Source organism: Bubalus kerabau, chromosome 19 (assembly GCF_029407905.1).
Source record: "Bubalus kerabau isolate K-KA32 ecotype Philippines breed swamp buffalo chromosome 19, PCC_UOA_SB_1v2, whole genome shotgun sequence".
Taxonomy (NCBI): Eukaryota; Metazoa; Chordata; class Mammalia; order Artiodactyla; family Bovidae; genus Bubalus; species Bubalus kerabau.
Genome location: NC_073642.1, coordinates 48835905 through 48843965, shown reverse-complemented (window position 1 = coordinate 48843965; position 8061 = coordinate 48835905). Strand labels below are relative to the sequence as shown.

Sequence of the window (8061 nt, the reverse complement as noted above, 5' to 3'; positions counted from 1 at the left end):
ATGCTTTTGACATCCAGAAGTTACATAATCAACACACCTGTAATTTTGTGACTTCTGTTTTCCTCAATGAATCCAACAATTACTTCAGTTTTCCCCTTTATTTATATTGCCTAATCGTTTGAAAATAACAAATGTGCCCTTGATTAGAAATTTAGGATAATGTCTTGAAAAAATTAGCCTTAATAAAACATTATTACAAGCCATTTAAGATTGAGCCATTGATATGTCTGCACCAAAGAAAATGCATTTTTTGTTAAATGCTGGCCACCCTTTCTCAGTTCTAAATGTGTCATAACCAGCACTATAGGTAGCTTAGCACTTGTTTTGCTTGAGAATTTCTGTGCAGTTTTTTTCCTGCTTTATTCTTGTGTTCTTGCCCTGCCTTACTTTTGCCCAGCCTCAGGCAAATGTATACCAAGCAGTGGGTCAGCAGAGTCACTAGATTGAGGGGAAGGACTTGGAGCTGCTTTGAAATTTGTACTGACTCCACAAAATTACAGCCAAAATGTATTCCCAGGACAAGGAGTGGGATTGCTGCTGAAAGAAAATCAATTAAAAAATAAATAAAATTTCCTTCCCTAGAGCAAGTGCATGCACATTTCAAGTGGTCTAGGGGCTTTGCACTTGGACTTTGGTTGACTTGACGGACAGCTGTAATAGACCTGAGAATATACAGATGCCAGATTCATTCCGATGGGCACATTCTTTCCTAACTGAAACGTTAAGCTTCTCTTCACTAAACAAGTGGGAAATCAGAATTTTTAGTCCATAAAAATGCCTTAACTGACTACAGGGTAGCCACAGAAGGGGAAACAAAAAGTAAAATTCAATATTCACACTTGTGCCTGAGACAACAGTAAACCAAAACAATTCTACTTTAGCACTGGAATTTTTTTTTTTCTGTTTAAGAGTTTAATTGCGATATTTTCATCTCTAAACTTGAGATTCATAGATCCGCTTTTCACACCTGCAACATTTTAGCATCTATTTATTTTCCTGGAAAATTCTATCCCATTCTCTTCATGAGAACACATGCTCTTAAAATCCACCAGGGGGAGATTTTAACACTGAGAACTTCAACAGAGAACTTCTGGGTTTGATATAGTTGTATTTCAGTTGACAGCTGGAACCACTTAAATTTTGAACTAAGCCTCTACGATAAGATTTACTTACATCTTGATAAAGCTACTCAAGATATTCCAGCTATATTAAAACCAGAGCTGAGTGGCTAGGGAGAACTGATGAAATATTGCTCCATCTTGTCAGAGAATACACAGGTGTCTGAGTGTGTGTGGGCAGGGGAGCTGGGTGTGGATGGAATGAGCCCTTCTGTCTCTAGAGGGGAAATCAGGAGACAGAATAATCTCCGGCCACTGCCACTATGTACACGGTCAGTAATTCCTAGTTTCTGCTGATACATAATGCCTTGATTCGGTTTCTCAGGGCAGGCTTTGACACTGCAATTCTCTACGAGAATGATAAAAGAAGAAATGAAAAATGTATATAAGGGATATTTTTGAGACACATTTTTGAGACAAATGTATATAAGAGATATTTTTGTTTTACTTGGAGAGATATGATATTATTGCAGAAATCTGGATAACCAACATCACTGTGCCTCATCCAATCACTTGTTTGTATTGAGCAGCAATAACCTGCTGCCATCAAACTTCCAGTTAATTTTTAAAAATAGGTAATCTCTAGAAAGAAGTCTGTAACAGGAGTTGAGATGTAATGTCTTCTCCAAAGTTTGATTAACTCCTACTAACATGTAAGGGTGTCCCTAATGCTCCATTTAACAACTGCGGTTTTATAGATTTCTTTTTTTTTCAAATTGAAAAACAGGATATAAAGACCACTAGTGCTAGTTCTAATACAGATATTTCCCTTTCTGCCATTTTCAGAGGTGAATTTCTGCTGCATACAAATGTCTCAAACATTTCTGCCAATGAATGAACTTTTTCATACTCTTGAGTGAAAAAAAAACAAATATACATATTATATATATATATATATATATATATATTCTTTTCCCCAAGCAGTATAATGAACAAACTAAGCACATCTTTTAAAATAGTATGTGAGTGGGTTTTCTGGGTTTTTTTTGAGATTTGAATTAATGTTTTATCCCTTTATTTCCTCAGCTCAGTAGGCAACACACTCTCAGGTTCTTGCCTTGGCGTGGTATGTGGCTGGCTTCCTGGCTTTTATTCTTCAGGGCTTAGGCCAGCTGAGAGAATATGGTTTGAGAAGAAATATTTCTCCAGAATGAAAGGAGCTCTCCAGCACCATGATGGGGTCAGGGCAGGGAGAGGTCTGTGAGTTCCAAGGATAGAAAGGCTTTGTTCCTGGCAGAGCTCGATGAATACAACAAGACCTTGGAGACATTGGCCAGATCCTGCAGAGTGGAGGCTTGAGTTTAGATCTGGGGCCAGTGGTCTTCCCCATGAGTGCGTACTTGGAACAAGCATGGGAGCAGCAAGGTGATGGCCTGTGAAAGCTGCTCCCTGGATGACTAAGCTGTAATTGATGGTCACCAACAACTAAGCTCCAGAAGGGTCTCTAGATACTTTAGATCTGGGTGAGAAATCACAGCCTTCAAGGGAAAGAAGCACCGGGAAGAGCAGGAAGGATTTCTCACCAACTTTAGAAAAATCTGGGCCCTAAACACGAGTGCCAGCCTTCCAGGTAGTTGATGTCTTTGTCCTACCCTGCACGTTCTTCAGGTCAGAACTCCCAAACGTCAGCCCCTCTTAACGTAACTGCTTTCCCTATTCTGACCAGACCCAGGACGCCTTACTCCAGACACTTTCTCACTGATCCTCTCCATGTCCCGGCAAATGTGGATAGGATTGCACAAGGTGAGAATTTTGCTGGGCATCTTCTGCAACTTTCCAGCAAATCCCCACCCTCTGCAATCCTATCCACATTCTCCATCTCCAAACCCAAGTTCTGAGTGGTAACTAGAGAAATTCCTCAACAGCACTGGACCGGAACTACTGACAATCACGTTTCACCTCAGATTGGCCCTGCGACCTTCCCTGACAGTCTCTACACAGTCTCTACACAGTCCCCTTTCCTGTTCCCCACAACTGCTACTTCAGATCATGCTACTCCTTTCTAATACCCCACTTCACCCTGTCCTTCCTTAACTCTCACTTTCTGGACCTCTGATTTCATTTCACAGAAAAAACAGAGTTCTTCCATGAGATAGAAACTCCCTCATGTTCATTTGACTTCCCTGGTGGCTCAGATGGTAAAGCGTCTGTCTACAATGTGGGATACGCGGGTTTGATTCCTGGGTCGGGAAGATTTCCTGGAGAAGGAAATGGCAACCCACTCCAGTATTCTTTCCTGGAAAATCCCATGGACAGAGGAACCTGGTAGGCTACAGTTAATGGGGTTGCAAAGAGTCAGACACGACTGAGCAACTTCACTTCACATGTTCATTCACTCTACTCCCCAAACTTATTAACATCCAAACTCATCTTTCTGTCCTTCTCCTCTTGGGGGAAAACATTTGTCATTGTTCAGTTGCCAAGTTATGTCTAACTCTTTGTGACCCCATGGACTGCAGCACACCAGGCTTCCCTGTCCTTCATTATCTGTTAGAGCTTGCTCAAACTCATGTCCATTGAGTCAGTGATGCCATCCAACATCTCATCCTCTGTCACCTGTCTCCTCCTGCCATCAATCTTTCCCAGCATCAGGGTCTTTCCCAGTCAGTGGGCTCTTCAAATCAGGAGCCCAAAGTATTGGAGCTTCAGCTTCAGTGTCAGTCCTTCTAATGATCCCTTTCTTAAGCAAATCCTCTGCTTCGCTTTGGCTCTCTTTCCCTTCAGCTTCTTCAGGGAATTCCTTCACAGGCTGTCCCCTGTCATTCTTATGTGGTAGACTTTCTCTTTACTTTTCCTCCTTAGCATCAGCAAGGACCACTGCTGCTGCTGCTGCTGCTAAGTTGCTTCAGTCATGTCCGACTCTGTGCGACCCCATAGATGGCAGCCCACCAGGCTCCCCCGTCCCTGGGATTCTCCAGGCAAGAACACTGGAGTGGGTTGCCATTTCCTTCTCCAATGCATGAACGTGAAAAGTGAAAGTGAAGTCGCTCAGTCATGTCCGACTCTCAGTGACCCCATGGACTGCAGCCTACCAGGCTCCTCCATCCATGGGATTCTCCAGGCTAGAGTACTAGAGCGGGGTGCCATTGCCGTCTCCAGCAAGGACCACAGTCGATAACGTTTATTGGTTTTAGGCATTCTGCATACTGCCAAGGACTTTCCCTAATTTCATTTTATTACTTTTTTGTTTAGGTTTAATCTTACTTAATTCTCACAACCGTAGGAGGTGGGTACACGAATCTCTCCCTTTAACACATGAGAAAACTGAGAATAAAAAGATTTTTTTGCCCAGCATCTCATAGCTAGTAAATAATGTGTTTCAATTCAGTTGTCTTTATTCCAAAAGATGTAATGTTCAGTTATACACACACACAAATATTCTTAACAACTGTGCTTTTCACTTAAAAAAATCCTCCATTGACCCTCCTCTGTGCCCCTAAATTTGGCACCATATTTCCTTCCTTCCATTCAGGACCAACTCTTTAGAAAGAACAATCAACACTTGCTATCTCATTTTCTATCATCAGTGTGCTCTTGTTAAGGTCATTACTGTTTTTTTGCTAAATACAATGAAACATTTCAGACTTTGTATTAGAGACTTTCCAGTTGCTTATGACAAAGTTGGTATTCTCTCCTTTAGTATGATTTTTCCTACCAATGTCTCCTTGATATTCTCTTGCCAATTTTTTCTCTTACTTCTCTTCATGTCACTTAAGTTGATGTTCCCTGAGGTTCTTCCCTCAAGCATCTTCTCCCTCTGTCCACTCTCCAGGGAAAATCTCAGGCATTATCACAACTGCAACTTTACCTTTAGGCTGATGACTCACATGTCTGTATCCTTACCTGGGTCTTTCCTGAGTGCCAACTATCTACTAGACACCTTCATGTAGATGGTCTAAGTGCATATACAACTCAACATTTTCAAACCTGTACCAGTTACCACCTTCTTTTCAAATCTACTTATCATAAATTTATTCTACTAAAATGCATTGATCAGTTAGTTTATGCCAGGTACTTATCTAGGGTCACAGCAATGAACTACAACAACAACAACAAAAAAAGACCACAAATGGCTGCTTTATGTAATCTACATACTAATGGGAAACGTGTTTCCATTTGTGTCTGCTAGGATTTGATCAAGGAAGTCGAATCTATAAATATTACAGATTAAGAGGCTTATTATAAGTTCCCCTGGTGGCTCAGCAGGTAAAGAATCTGCCTGCAATGCAGGAGATGTGGGTTTGATCTCTGGGTCAGAAGGATCCCCTGGAGGAGGAGGGCATGGCTACCATCTCCAGTATCCTTACCTGAAGAATCCCATGGACAGAAGAGCCTGGTGGGCTACTCCATGGGGTCACAAAGAGTCAAATCTGAAGCACCTGAGCACAACACACAGGGGTTTATTATAGCTATAATACCTTACACAGTGATGGAGGAAGCTGGGAATACTGCATTCTGAAGGAGAGAGTTGGAGGAAGTTGAGAAAGTTACTAAGCAGGACTCCTGAAACCAGACCCATCCACTAGTCAGAGTAGGACCTTAAGAACTCATGCATCAGTGGAGGGACAGCTGTTGCCTCTTCCCTCCCTGCGTCTAACCTCCAGGACCTTCAGAGAGTAATTAATGGCTCCTGCTTCATTTCTTCCCACTTTACCTTGACAACCTATAGCAACAGGTTTGAAAGTGAAAGTGTTAGTCGCTCAGTTGTGTCCGACTCTTTGTGACCCCATGGACTGTACCCCGCCAGGCTCTTCTGTCCACGGAAATCTCCAGGCAAGAATACTGGAGTAGGTAGTCATTCCCTTCTTCACATGATCTTCCCAACCCAGGGATCTAACCCAGGTCTCCCACTTTGCAGGCAGATTCTTTACCATCTGAGCCACCAGGGAAGATTCGAACCCAGATCCATCTTTCTTCCTGTCCCCAGCTTTTGTGATGTTGGACTCTAGCATTCAGGTGAGAATCTCACAAAGAGAAGAGCACGGTCTCTTCCCTTACTGCTCCTCCCCAGCCCAGCCTCCACCTTTGAAGCTCTCCTCGTCCACCTTGAGCATGTAATCCTCAGGGGTCTCCATCAGGCTGAAGAACTTGCACCTGGCTGGGGGCAGGTGGCATCTCCAACCTGGGTGGGGCAGAGAGGAGTGCATAGACCCTGGCTGGGTGCCTCCCTGTCCCCTCAAGCCTCAGTTTTCTACCCAGGACACTGGGGTGTGTACAGTCTTAGCTTAGCTAAATAGACACAGTCCAAAACCACCACACTCTCATAAATGATACATAGCTAAGTTTGCCATTGGTGTTTTAAATCTGCTCTGGAAATTTCTATCTTTTATAGCTAGGGAAAGAGAGAAGAAATATCCAGGATACACATCTCAAAGGAGGATGTGTTTTTTACACAAACATGGAGGAATTGTGGAATAATAGTGAGGAGGGGGCAGTGGGAGACTTGGAAGAAGAGAAGCTCATCAGAGAGAAATTCACGGTCCTCCGTGTGGAGCCCAGTTTCAGTTATGGCAAGAATAGTAGCTTAAACAGTGTTTAACCAAAACAGGTCCACCCAAGACCTCAGCATGTGATCTTATTTGGAAATAGGGTCTCGTCTCTGCAGATGTAATCAGTTGAGGATCTTGAGATGAAATCATCCTGACCTAGTTGGTGGTAGTGTTCAGTCACTAAGTTGTGTCGAACTGTTTTTGACCCCATGGACTGTAGCACACCAGGCTCCTCTGTCCTTCACTATCTCTCGGAGTTTGCTCATATTCATGTCCATTGAGTTGGTGATGCTATCTAACCATCTCATCCTCTGTCTCCCCCTTCTCCTCCTGCCCTCAATCTTCCCAGCATCAGGGTCTTTCCCAGTGAATCAGCTCTTCACATCAGGTGGCCAAAGTATTGGAGCTTCAGTTTAGCATCAGTCTTTCCAATGAATGGGTCCTAAATCCAATGATTAGTGCTTTTTAAGATGAGCAAGGACACAGAGAGATACACAGGCAAGATGGCCATGTGGAGACAGAGGCAGAGACTGGAGTCGTGCTGCCACAAGCCAAGGAACACCAGGAACTGCCAGAAGCTAGAAGAGGTGAGGGGGGATTCTCCCCTAAAGACTTCAGAGGGAGCACAGCTCTGGAATATCTTGATTTTGGACTTCTAACCTCCAGCCTTCTGACCTCTAGAACTGTAAGAGGAGAAATTTCTGTGTTGTAAACCACCAAATTATAGTAACTTGTTACAACAGCCCCAGGAAACTAATAAAGTAAGAATAATTCTGCAAGCGTATTGCATCTGTGTGAAGAGGGTAAGTTTTTATAACCTTTCTTTAGTTTTTAAAATATTTTATATAAAATACTTGCCTTCTCTATTTTTAATAAGTCCATTTTCTCCTTAGACTAGTGAGAGAGGATTCAGCACTCAGAACCCTGGTGATACAGATAGAGGAGCCAAGTGTGTAAGAAAAAGTGCAATGGAATTGTCTGCAAGAGGCTGTTTAATTCTTTAAATCCCTGCCATGCTAATTAAATAATGTTAGACTATGAACTTAAAACCTACCTACTCTATCTTACTTATGCTGACATTTTCTTCTACCGTATTAAAATAACTCTACATTTTAAATTTGCTGATTGCATATGCTCTGTGTAGATTAGGGAAGAAAAGCCACAGAGGAAAGGAAAGGCTGTGTAAACTGTGTACCTCTGGAAGAGTAATATTCCCCACCCTCATTTACTTGCCGTGTTGTGCCAGATGACCGAGAGCCAGGAAAGGCACAGTGTAGAACCTCAGAAAGAGAAGCTGCTGGGAAAACCATCTAATGAATAAAAGTGTTGATTGCCCCATTGACTCTTTGCAACCCCATGGACTGTAGGCTGCCAGGTTCCCCTGTCCATGGGATTCTCCAGATAAGAATGCTGGAGTGGGTTGCCGTTTTCTTCTCCAGGGGATCTTTCCAACC

General features: G+C 42.8%; 1 long non-coding RNA gene across 1 annotated transcript; it reads left to right on the top strand.

Moving 5' to 3' along the window:
- Positions 1–6004: 6004 nt before the first annotated feature.
- LOC129634516 (uncharacterized) lies at positions 6005–7738 on the top strand. Its single transcript, XR_008705705.1, has 3 exons — positions 6005–6074; positions 6957–7410; positions 7501–7738. It is a non-coding gene; the product is annotated as an uncharacterized LOC129634516 (long non-coding RNA).
- The last annotated feature ends 323 nt before the right edge of the window (positions 7739–8061 follow it).